The sequence below is a fragment of the Crinia signifera genome, chromosome 5, assembly GCF_055691185.1.
Source record: "Crinia signifera chromosome 5, ASM5569118v1, whole genome shotgun sequence".
Lineage (NCBI taxonomy): Eukaryota > Metazoa > Chordata > Amphibia > Anura > Myobatrachidae > Crinia > Crinia signifera.
The window spans coordinates 82,350,416-82,363,838 of record NC_139221.1 but is presented as its reverse complement, the minus strand read 5'-3'; positions in this window follow the sequence as shown (position 1 = coordinate 82,363,838).

Sequence of the window (13,423 nt, the reverse complement as noted above, 5' to 3'; positions counted from 1 at the left end):
ATTTTGTCAGAAAGAATGAACCAAAATAAGGCCCTAGGTTTGTTATTTTCTTTAAGCTTCATTGTACCTACTACATTCTACTATTGTAAAGCACAAAGGAATCTGCTGTGGTATATAAGAAACTGTAAATAAATAAATAAATTGTACCATTGACACAAGTTACCACACCCAATAGAAGATGACGTGGATTGCGATCTGTGGTTGTATATGTAACTTTCTTAAGTCATTGCAGAACCATACACTGCCATTGGGTTTCATTACCAGCACAATCGGTCTACACCAGTCACTATTTAATAAGGGATGCAGTCATGTGCTCGCCAGGGTTTAGGTCAGGCATGTTTAAACTGTAGCACTCCAGCTGTTATGAAACTACATATCCCAGAATGCCTTGCCATACTTTTAGCATTCCCTAATAGCACAACCGTGGCAAGGCATGATAGGACTTGTAGTTTCACAACAGCTGCAGGGCCATAGTTTGGACATGCCTGGTTTAGGTCAACAGGCATGTTGGTCGACAGTCAAAAAGTCAACACGTGAAAAAAAGGTCGACATACATTAGGTTGACATGGCCAAAAGATTGACACAACAAAAATGTCAACCTGGAAAATGTCGACGTGGAAAATGTCGACATGGTTTTTTTATGATTTAACCCCTTCCTGACACAGCCAGTTTTTGCCTTCCTGACAGAGCCCTTTTTTTCAAATCTGACATGTATCACTTAAATGGGGATAACTTTTTTTTGCTTTTACTTATCCCAGTGATTTTGAGATTGTTTTCTCGTGACACATTGTACTTCAAATTAGTGGTAAATTTGGGTCGATACAGTCTGTGTTTTTTGTGAAAAATACCAAAATGTCGTAAAAAAATGGAAAATTTAGCAATTTGCAAAATGTTAAATTTTCTGCTTGTGAGACAAATAATCATACCACTCAAAATAGTTAATAACTAACATAGACCATATGTCTACTTTATGTTTCCATCATTATTTCAACTTCCTTTTAATTTTTTTGGACACTAGGAGGCTTACAATATGAATAGCAAATTCTCAAATTTTCAAGAAAATTTCAAACACTGATTTTTTTAGGGACCAGTTCAGTTCTGATGTGACTTTGAGGGACTTGTATGTGAGACACCCCCATAAATGATGCCATTTCAAAAACTGCACCCCTCACAGTATTCAAAACAGCATTTTGGAAGTTTGTTAACCCTTTAGGTGTTTCACAGGAATTAAAACAAAGTGTAGGTGAAATTTCAAAATTTCATTTTTTTTGCAGATTTGCAATTTTAATACATTTTTCTAAGGAACACAGTAGATTTTACTAGAGAAATGTGACTAAAAATTGATTCCCCCAATTCTTTTGTTTTCATAAATATCTTATATGTGGCCCTAGTGTGCACGTTGACCAAACCACAGGCTTCATAATAGAAGGAGCACCTACTTGATTTTGGAGCCTCCTTTTTATGAGATTATTTTTTAGGCACCATGTAGGTTTCTAGGCACCATAAGATGCTAAAATTTAGGAACCCCCCCACAAGTGACCCCATTTTGCAAACTACACCCCTCAGGGAATTCATCTAGGGGTATAGTGTACATTTCAAACACCCAGGGGTTTCACCAATTGTGGTACAACTGGGCAGTGAAAATGAAAAATTAAATTTTTTACACAAAAATGCAGTTCTGGCTCAAAATTTTTCATTTTCAGAAGGTATGAAGGAGAAAAAGCACCCCAAAATCTGTGCCCCAATTTCTCCCGAGTACGGCAATGCCTCACATGTGACCAAATAATACCATTTGGGTGCATGGCAGGACTCAGAAGGGAAGGAGTGATTTTTGGATTTTGCAGCTCAGATTCTGGTGGAATGTTGGTGGGTGCTATGTCGCATTAGCAAGACCCCCCCAAGCACCAATACAGTGGAACCCCCCCACAAGTGACCCCATTTTGCAAACTACACCCCTCAGGGAATTCATCTAGGGGTATAGTGTACATTTCAAACCCCCAGGGGTTTCACCAATTGTGGTACAACTGGGCAGTGAAAATGAAAAATTAAATTTTTTACACAAAAATGCAGTTCTGGCTCAAAATTTTTCATTTTCAGAAGGTATGAAGGAGAAAAAGCACCCCAAAATCTGTGCCCCAATTTCTCCCGAGTACGGCAATGCCTCACATGTGACCAAATAATACCATTTGGGTGCATGGCAGGACTCAGAAGGGAAGGAGTGATTTTTGGATTTTGCAGCTCAGATTCTGGTGGAATGTTGGTGGGTGCTATGTCGCATTAGCAAGACCCCCCAAGCACCAATACAGTGGAACCCCCCCACAAGTTACCCCATTTTGCAAACTACACCCCTCAGGGAATTCATCTAGGGGTATAGTGTACATTTCAAACCCCCAGGGGTTTCACCAATTTTGATACAACTGGGCAGTGAAAATGAAAAATTACATTTTTTTACACAAAAATGCAGTTCTGGCTCAAAATTTTTCATTTTCAGAAGGTATGAAGGAGAAAAAGCACCCCAAAATCTGTGCCCCAATTTCTCCCGAGTACGGCAATGCCTCACATGTGACCAAAAAATACCATTTGGGTGCATGGCAGGACTCAGAAGGGAAGGAGTGATTTTTGGATTTTGCAGCTCAGATTCTGGTGGAATGTTGGTGGGTGCTATGTCGCATTAGCAAGACCCCCCAAGCACCAATACAGTGGAACCCCCCCACAAGTGACCCCATTTTGCAAACTACACCCCTCAGGGAATTCAACTAGGGGTATAGTGTACATTTCAAACCCCCAGGGGTTTCACCAATTTTGATACAACTGGGCTGTGCAAATGAAAAATTACATTTTTTACACAAAAATGCAGTTCTGGCTCAAAATTTGTCATTTTCACAAGGAATGAAGGAGACAAAGCACCCCAAAATCTGTGCCCCAATTTCTCCCGAGTACGGCATTGCCTCACATGTGACCAAAAAATACCATTTGGGTGCATGGCAGGACTCAGAAGGGAAGGAGTGATTTTTGGATTTTGCAGCACAGATTCTGGTGGAATGTTGGTGGGTGCTATGTCGCATTAGCAAGACCCCCAAAGCACCAATACAGTGGAAGCCCCCCACAAGTGACCCCATTTTGCAAACTACACCCCTCAGGGAATTCATCTAGGGGTATAGTGTACATTTCAAACCCCCAGGGGTTTCACCAATTTTGATACAACTGGGCAGTGAAAATGAAAAATTACATTTTTTTACACAAAAATGCAGTTCTGGCTCAAAATTTTTCATTTTCAGAAGGTATGAAGGAGAAAAAGCACCCCAAAATCTGTGCCCCAATTTCTCCCGAGTACGGCAATGCCTCATGTGTGACCAAAAAGTGGCAGGACTCAGAAGGGAAGGAGTGATATTTGGATTTTGCAGCACAGATTCTGGTGGAATGTTGGTGGGTGCTATGTCGCATTAGCAAGACCCCCAAAGCACCAATACAGTGGAACCCCCCCACAAATGACCCCATTTTGCAAACTACACCCCTCAGGGAATTCATCTAGGGGTATAGTGTACATTTCAAACCCCCAGGGGTTTCACCAATTTTGATACAACTGGGCAGTGAAAATGAAAAATTACATTTTTTTACACAAAAATGCAGTTCTGGCTCAAAATTTTTCATTTTCAGAAGGTATGAAGGAGAAAAAGCACCCCAAAATCTGTGCCCCAATTTCTCCCGAGTACGGCAATGCCTCATGTGTGACCAAAAAGTGGCAGGACTCAGAAGGGAAGGAGTGATATTTGGATTTTGCAGCACAGATTCTGGTGGAATGTTGGTGGGTGCTATGTCGCATTAGCAAGACCCCAAAAGCACCAATACAGTGGAACCCCCCACAAATGACCCCATTTTGCAAACTACACCCCTCAGGGAATTCATCTAGGGGTATAGTGTACATTTCAAACCCCCAGGGGTTTCACCAATTTTGATACAACTGGGCAGTGAAAATGAAAAATTACATTTTTTTACACAAAAATGCAGTTCTGGCTCAAAATTTTTCATTTTCAGAAGGTATGAAGGAGAAAAAGCACCCCAAAATCTGTGCCCCAATTTCTCCCGAGTACGGCAATGCCTCATGTGTGACCAGAAAGTGGCAGGACTCAGAAGGGAAGGAGTGATATTTGGATTTTGCAGCACAGATTCTGGTGGAATGTTGGTGGGTGCTATGTCGCATTAGCAAGACCCCCAAAGCACCAATACAGTGGAACCACCCCACAAATGACCCCATTTTGCAAACTACACCCCTCAGGGAATTCATCGAGGGGTATAGTGTACATTTCAAACCCCCAGGGGTTTCACCAATTTTGATACAACTGGGCAGTGAAAATGAAAAATTACATTTTTTTACACAAAAATGCAGTTCTGGCTCAAAATTTTTTATTTTCAGAAGGTATGAAGGAGAAAAAGCACCACAAAATCTGTGCCCCAATTTCTCCCGAGTACGGCAATGCCTCACATGTGACCAAAAAATACCAGTTGGGTGCATGGCAGGACTCAGAAGGGAAGGAGTGATTTTTGGATTTTGCGGCTCAGATTCTGGTGGAATGAATGGTGGGTGCTATGTGGCATTAGCAAGACCCCCGAAGCACGGTGAAATTATGAACCTAATAATCCATAGATGTGTGGTATATTTTAAAACACTCCTTTATACATAGGCCGGGTTTGTCGGGGCAAGTGTCACACTGGAAAATAGTTTGCTTTCTTATTCCCTTTTTATAGCAAACTTTGCACCTTTTTTGTGTCCTGCCCTTTTTTCCAGTGGAGGGGATTTCATCAGGAAAATGCTGCCCTGGTACAATACGGGGGCCAGTACTAGAAGTACTGGGGCCCTCTGCCTGCTGGTTCCCAAATATTAGGCCCTTTATGACTTCCTCTTGAAAGTGCATAAATGTCCCCCTCTGGCTGGTAGAACGGAATAGCACGTAAGCGTTATACAGTGCCATCTGGATGATATACACGGCCAGCTTCTTGTACCAGATTTTTGTTTTCCGCAGGGCACTGTACGGCTTCAGTACCTGATCTGAAAGATCCACTCCGCCCATGTACCTATTGTAATCCAGGATACAATTAGGTTTTGAGGTGTGGGTACTGGTACCTCGTACAGGGACGGAGGTGGTACTGTCTCCGTGAATTGTTGTCAGTATAAGGACATCCCTCTTGTCCTTATATTTGACCAACAACATATTTTCGGTGCATATTCCCCTGCTTTCACCCCTTCTCATTACTTGGGCAATGTGCTTTTTTGGGAGGCCTCTTTGGTTCTTGCGCACAGTACCGCAAGCTGCTGTACCTCTTGAACCAAGGGCCTTAAACAGGGGGATGCTAGTGTAAAAGTTATCCACATAGAGGTGATAACCTTTATCCAGGAAGGGGTGCACTAAATCCCAGACAATTTTTCCACTAACACCTACGAGGGAGGGGGGGCATTCTGGCGGTTCAATTCTTGAATCCTTCCCTTCATATACCCTAAACCTGTGAGTGTACCCTGAGGTGCTTTCACACAGCTTATACATTTTTATGCCATAGCAGGAGGAGGAGTTTGCAGGTGCACACTAAATATATATGCTAGACCTTTTAATATCTTGCTATATTGCATTTGAGGTTATTAGCATAGTAATGGCCATTAGTATCGGCTTGTCCACCGCGTCCAGGTTACCTCAATAGGACAAGTCCCTAACACTACTCTGGGACAGGTCCAGGGCACAGGGCCCCCCAGGCCAGCCCAGCAGAACCACCCCATGGCATCACATTAGTGTGAAATTAAAGTGATAGTAAAAGGGATAGGGGAAATTATATGTGATAGGACTTACCAAGGTAAGAAGTAAAAGGTAAGAAGTAATAATAAATGTGAAGGGTGCTACATATATATTAAACAAACTAAAGGGGTGATTGAAAGTATACGATATGATGCCATGGAGCAGCCCAGCAACAGCAGCCCAAAGAGCCCTGCGCCCCAAACACAGTCCCACAGACTAACACTCAGCATATATGTATAGTAGGACTTACCCTCATAGTGCCAAGCTGAGGTGTGCAGTCTTGAATGTTGGGACTCCAACCTAATTAAAATCAATTTGGGACAGGTGGGTGGGGTGCAAGTTAAGGAGGAAGGCGTCTCTAGTTCCTTCCAGTGTGTATGAATACACAATATATAGTACATAGGGGGAGGGGCCCTAAACTGCACACCCTGGACATATGAGGTGCTACCTGCTGAGACTAGTAGTGTTAGGGACTTGTCCTATTGAGGTAACCTGGACGCGGTGGACAAGCCGATACTAATGGCCATTACTATGCTAATAACCTCAAATGCAATATAGCAAGATATTAAAAGGTCTAGCATATATATTTAGTGTGCACCTGCAAACTCCTCCTCCTGCTTGCTGCACTACAAGTCTCAGCAGGTAGCACCTCATATGTCCAGGGTGTGCAGTTTAGGGCCCCTCCCCCTATGTACTATATATTGTGTATTCATACACACTGGAAGGAACTAGAGACGCCTTCCTCCTTAACTTGCACCCCACCCACCTGTCCCAAATTGATTTTAATTAGGTTGGAGTCCCAACATTCAAGACTGCACACCTCAGCTTGGCACTATGAGGGTAAGTCCTACTATACATATATGCTGAGTGTTAGTCTGTGGGACTGTGTTTGGGGCGCAGGGCTCTTTGGGCTGCTGTTGCTGGGCTGCTCCATGGCATCATATCGTATACTTTCAATCACCCCTTTAGTTTGTTTAATATATATGTAGCACCCTTCACATTTATTATTACTTCTTACCTTTTACTTCTTACCTTGGTAAGTCCTATCACATATAATTTCCCCTATCCCTTTTACTATCACTTTAATTTCACACTTATGTGATGCCATGGGGTGGTTCTGCTGGGCTGGCCTGGGGGGCCCTGTGCCCTGGACCTGTCCCAGAGTAGTGTTAGGGACTTGTCCTATTGAGGTAACCTGGACGCGGTGGACAAGCCGATACTAATGGCCATTACTATGCTAATAACCTCAAATGCAATATAGCAAGATATTAAAAGGTCTAGCATATATATTTAGTGTGCACCTGCAAACTCCTCCTCCTGCTTGCTGCACTACAAGTCTCAGCAGGTAGCACCTCATATGTCCAGGGTGTGCAGTTTAGGGCCCCTCCCCCTATGTACTATATATTGTGTATTCATACACACTGGAAGGAACTAGAGACGCCTTCCTCCTTAACTTGCACCCCACCCACCTGTCCCAAATTGATTTTAATTTTTATGCCATACCTTGCCCTCTTACTGGGAAGGTACTGGCGGAATTTAACCCTTCCTTTAAAATGTATAAGGGACTCGTCTATGCAAATGAATTTATCTGGGATGTACATCTCTTCAAATTTGGCACTGAAATGATCAATGACCGGCCTGACTTTGAATAGCCGGTCAAAGGTGGGATCATCTCTGGGTGGGCACTGTGCATTATCGTTGTAATGCAAAAATTTAAGGATTAACTCAAAACGAGTCCGGGTCATGGCCATACGGTAAAGTGGGGTGCTGTACAGAACATCTGTACTCCAATATTGCCTAATTTCTGGCTTTTTTACTATGCCCATATGAAACACCAGACCCCAAAACGTCATCATCTCTACTGCATCTACAGGGGTCCACCTAGCAAATGATGACGTGGGGTTTTGAGCAATAAACTGCTGGGCATATAAATTAGTTTGGTCCACCATTAAATTTATAAAATCATCAGAGAAAAATAATTTGAAAAAGTCAATTTCTCTGAGACCTGTGGAATCAAATTGGATTCCTGGGATGGCCAAAAACTCAGGAACCTGGGGCTCAAAATTGTCTGGTGGTGGGGTCCATACGAGATCAATTATTGGGGGGGGGGGTCTCAGCTGCTCTACGGGGGCGTCTTTGAGGGGGTCCCTCATCACTAGAGGAGGAAGAGGAGCTTAAGATGAATCCTTCAAATTCCCCGCTTGCCTCACTGGCTGTGTCAGAGTCAGAGGCAAGTATGGCATATGCCTCCTCCGCTGAATACATTCTTCTGGATGACTGGGATGACATTTGGGATGACATTTGGGATGCCATTTTTATTTTTATGTTTCTGGTAGTGAAATGTTTCAACACGTGTATAGTGTAGGGGGGTACAAACTTTATTTCAATGTAGTATGTAGTGTGTAGTGTGTATGTAGTGCAGAAAAAAAAAAAAAAAAAGGTCCTGCGCCAAAAATTGAGCACAGATGTTGGTCAGTAACGTCCGTCACTGAACAGCGCTCAAAGGCAACAGGAATTTGATCAAAAAAAAAAAAAAATTAAAAAAAGACCCCACAGCACCCTCAAAAAAAAAAAAAGGTGATCAGTGATGCGACACTGATTACCAGTGAGGGGCAGCAGGTGCACAACCTTTGGTGCAACTGACAGTGCAACTGGCAGCAACTGACAGGTATATATAAAAAAAAAAACCTCTGCACCCCCAAAAAGTTGCTGATCACCTCAGATATAGTGATCAGCACAAAAGGGGGGGGCAGCAGACACAAAATATAGCACTCTCTATCACTCTCTGTCACTATCTCTCTCTATCTCTCTATCTCTCACTATCTATCACTCTATGACACTGCAGCAGCAGCACTGACAGTTATATATATAAAAAATAACCCCTGCACCCCCAAAAAGTTGCTGGGGGTGCACAAAAGGGGGGCAGCAGACACAAAATATAGCACTTTCTATCACTATCTCTCTCTAGCTCTCTATCTCTCACTATCTATCACTCTATGACACTGCAGCAGCAGCACTGACAGTTATATATATAAAAAATAACCCCTGCACCCCCAAAAAGTTGCTGGGGGTGCACAAAAGGGGGGCAGCAGACACAAAATATAGCACTTTCTATCACTATCTCTCTCTATCTCTCTATCTCTCACTATCTATCACTCTATGACACTGCAGCAGCAGCACTGACAGGTATATATATAAAAAAAAAAACCTGCGCCCCCAAAAAGTTGCTGATCAGTTAATTTATACTGATCAGCACAAAAGGGGGGGGGCAGCAGTCAGTTGCACACGCAGTACAGCTGTATATATATAAAAAATATATAGCACAATCTGTCACTATCTCTCTATCTCTCTCTATCTCTCTATCTATAACTCTATCACACTGCAGCAGCACAAAATATAGCACTCTCTGTCACTAGCTCTCTCTATCTCTCTCTCTCTATCTCTCTATCTATAAATCTATCACACTGCAGCAGCACAACACAGCACAGCACAACACAGGAAGTCACAAGAAGTAACAAGATCCAGGAACGCTACAAGCAGTGATCAGGTAAGTATTTGCAAGGATCAGGTCAGTATATCGCGGCAGATAGGCACGGTGACCGCACTGCATGCAATTCCAGACCGGAATGGCGTCTGCAGTGCAGTCACCGTTAGTTTAAATCACCCTCCATGGCTGTGATTGGTTCGTCGGTCCGACGAACCAATCACGGCCTTTGGGGGTGGGTGGGGTGCGGTGGGGTGACACCAGTGTCACCCTTACACCCCGTGGTGATTGGTGCTGTACTTTACAGCACCAATCACCACCGATCCCTGTGTCACCGGCGAACGTTATTCGCCGGTACACAGGAAAACGCTGTGAATGGCTGTTCACACTGAACAGCCAATCACAGCGATCGCCGACGGGGGGGCGGCATCGCAGCCCCCCCTGGGCATGCAGGGACATATCTGCTGTCAGGGACAGCAGACATGTTTAAACTGTCACCGCGTCTATAGACGCGGTGACAGTTTAAAGCCATGACGTACATTTATGCCATGTGTCGGGAAGTACATCCCGGCCATGACGTAAATGTACGTCAAATGTCGGGAAGGGGTTAAAAACATTTTTTTGGGGGGGGGGCATCTAATAGTGTTCAAAGCTCAGTGAGGCACCCTAGGTGGTACACCACATAATGTATACATAGACACCAAATAATGTCGACATAGACACCAAAAACGTTAAAAAACGAATGTCAAACTTTTTCATGTTGACATTTTCCATGTCAACCTTTTGATTGTCCACCGATTGAGCATGTCGACCTAATGCATCTTGATCTTTTTAATGTGTCAACCCTTTTCCAGCTTAATTGTGTTGACCCTATGGCCCATACCCATTTAATACTGTGCTTCTATTTGATCTAGTAGGAGAATACCAAGTACGCACATATACTGTACTGTGATTTTACGTCAGTTATTTTACATGTATTAAACATTGTGATATTTTGCTGCTATCAAATATTTGTAACGTGCAAATTTCTTTATTATTCATTTATGAGAGCTTTTCTGAGTCTGCAGACTGTACCTAACATCTTATTGAAGCGCTGTGACTCATGAGTGCCTCGATTAAACTCAATCAAAGAGAAATCCTCCGGAGAATCCAAAGTAAATTTACAGTAAAACTCATGAAACTATGAATTATGGCCCAGGCACTGTCCCTTCTCTCAGGACAGTAACAAGGCATCACAAGTAAACCAATTGTTACATGTTAGAAGAAAATCCATATAAGCATTGTGTTCCCAACAGCTGAACAGGTGGCTTATAAAGGCTATAACTATAGCAATTCAGCCCTTGCTTCATTAATCTCTAGCCTAACATTTTCTAGGACCTTACAGAGATTGATGCTACTATTTTATAGAGAAGGGACACTTCATAATCTGTGTCATTTGAAATGAAGTGATTAGGGACAAGCCTTGGGATTATTATCTGACATTGTCTAAACAAAAGTATGAGGTAGAGCAAATAAGGCGCAAAACAAATTATAAACATAGAGCATAAAGTGTATTACCAAGATAGCCCACACTATTGATGATTCTTTTTATTTTATTACTTTATTTTATTACTAGTTCCCAGACCGTCAAAATGACAGAACAACATAATAGTAAAGTAAAGTAGCACTTGTTTTGTTCCACTGGTGCTATCCAGTGGCTTCCAGCTTGCAAACACTTGAATTCCCCTCAGAAATGTGAAGCTTTAGCCTTTTATTATATAGGTGTTAAGCATGATGCACAAGACAACTCCACCTTAATGAGCCATAAAATAAATTAAAACTAGTAGGAAAGGGGGTGATTCTATGCCACGCTTGGAATTGCAGCCAACAGTGTAACACCTCCTTGCCCTTGATACAAAGCCATAACGAAAAATATTAGCTGGGAAAAGAATCAAAATTGATGCTCCCCAAACACTCACTTGTACTTATCTAAAATATAGCCCTTATTACTAGAGGTTAGCAGGTTCGGATTTCCGAAATCCGAATATACCCGGACACCCCTGATCCAAGTACAGAACCGAGCACTGTTCGTGTATTCCCACCCAAACTCAGAGCTCAGAACGCGACAAAATGTCATCATCCTGCGTCAGATCCAGACTCGATATAGAAGTCCCATGCTGTTTGCCCCATCTTTGACTCCAGCATTGAAGAGGGAAGTGGGTGGATGGGTCTCTGGTGGTCTGTGGGGTTGACTACTTGGTGTAGTCCAGTCCTGTGCTGCTGTGCAGCCTAGTGCTGGTGTCCTGTGCTGCCTAGTTCTGGTATTCTGTACTGCCTATTGCTGGTGTCCTGTGTTGCCATAAGTCCATTGTTGCTGCTGTATAGGTCCAGCCCAATGGTACTGTCATTAAAGTCCAGTCCAGTGATACTGCTGTATTAGTCCAGTCCATTGATACTGCCATTAATGTCCAGTCCAGTGATACTGCTGCATAAATCCCATCCAGTGGTACTACCATTAAAGTCCATTGGTTCTTCCATTAAAGTCCAGTCATATTGCTGTTAAAGTCCAGTGGTACTGCAGTTAAAGTCCAGTGATACTGCCATTAAAGTCCAGTCCAGTGGTACTGCCATTAAAGTCTAGTCCAGTGGTATTGCCGTTAAAGTCCAGTCCAGTGATACTGCTGCATAAATCCAGTCCAGTAATACTGCAATTAAAGTCAATTGCTTCTCCCGTTAATGCCGAGTGATACTGCCGTTAAAGTCCATTGGTGCTGCTGTCAAAGTCTAGTGATACTGCTGCATAAGTCCATTCCAATGGTACTGCTGTTAAAGTCAATTAATATTGCCATTAAAGTCCAGTCAAGTGATACTGCTGTATAATTCCAGTCCAGTGATACTGCTTTATACAGTAATTCCAGTCCAGTAATACTGCCATTAAAGTCCATTGCTTCTCCCGTTAATGCCGAGTGATACTGCCGTTAAAATCCAGTCCAGTGATACTGCTGTATAATCCCAATCCAGTGATACTGCTGTATAATTCCACTCCAGTGATACTGCTGCATCAATTTAGTCCAGTGGTACTGCTGATAAAGTCCACTGGTACTGTCGTCAAATTCCAGTCCAGTGAAACTGCAGTTTAATTCTAGTCCAGTGATACTGCTGTCTAATTCCAGTCAAGTGATACTGCTGTCTAATTCCAGTCAAGTGATACTGCTGCATAAATCCAGTCCAGTGGTACTGCTGTTAAATCCATTGGTTCTGCTGTTAAAGTCCAGTCCAGTGATACTGCAGTATAATTCCAGTGGTCCTGCCATGTGTTGTATAGAATTCCAGGTGTGCTGCCATATGTTATGTATAATTTCAGGGGTGCCCCATGTTTGCCATATAACTCCAGGGGTGTTGCCATGTGTCGTATATAATTCCAGGGGTGCTGCCATGTGTTATGTATAATTCCAGGAGTGGCCCATGTGTGCCACATAATTACAGGGATGCTGCCATGTGTTATGTATAATTCCAGAGGTGAGCCAAATGTACCTCATAATTCATGGGGTGCTGCTAAATCTGCCGTATCTGTCCAGGGGAGCTGCCCTTTTTTTAGTAAAAGAATGGACTGGAAATGAGTGGAAATTAATGTTATTGAGCATAGGAGCAAAACAACAAAAAAAATCTGTGATTTTAGGGGTCTTTATGGTTTTAAAGAAAATACAGATCCAAAACACAAAATACGGGAGTCTGGTGTTTTGGAACAGATCCAGACCCAAAACACAGCAAGAGATACAGACCTAAAACTAAAAGTGCCCGGTGCACACCCCTACTAGTTACATGACAATTCTTTCTTGATTTATTACTGTGATAATTGACTGACACAATACAGATTCCTTCTACCACTTTGTGGGAAAGAACACTGCTGTCATTAATGAGCTACTGCAGTTGTCCCTGTCATGACAAAAGTAGTGTTGAACCACTTTTCCAAAAACTGCACAGACATAGCCACTTTTTATAATTTATTTATTTACAGTTTCATATATAGCGCAGCTAGACCATGTCAACCTAATGCTTCTGTCGACCTAATGACCTGTCGCCCTAAAACCATGTCAACCTAGAACCATGTCGACCTTGACCCATGTCGACCTAGAACCATGTTGACCTATCCCCATGTCGATCTAATGGTGTTGAC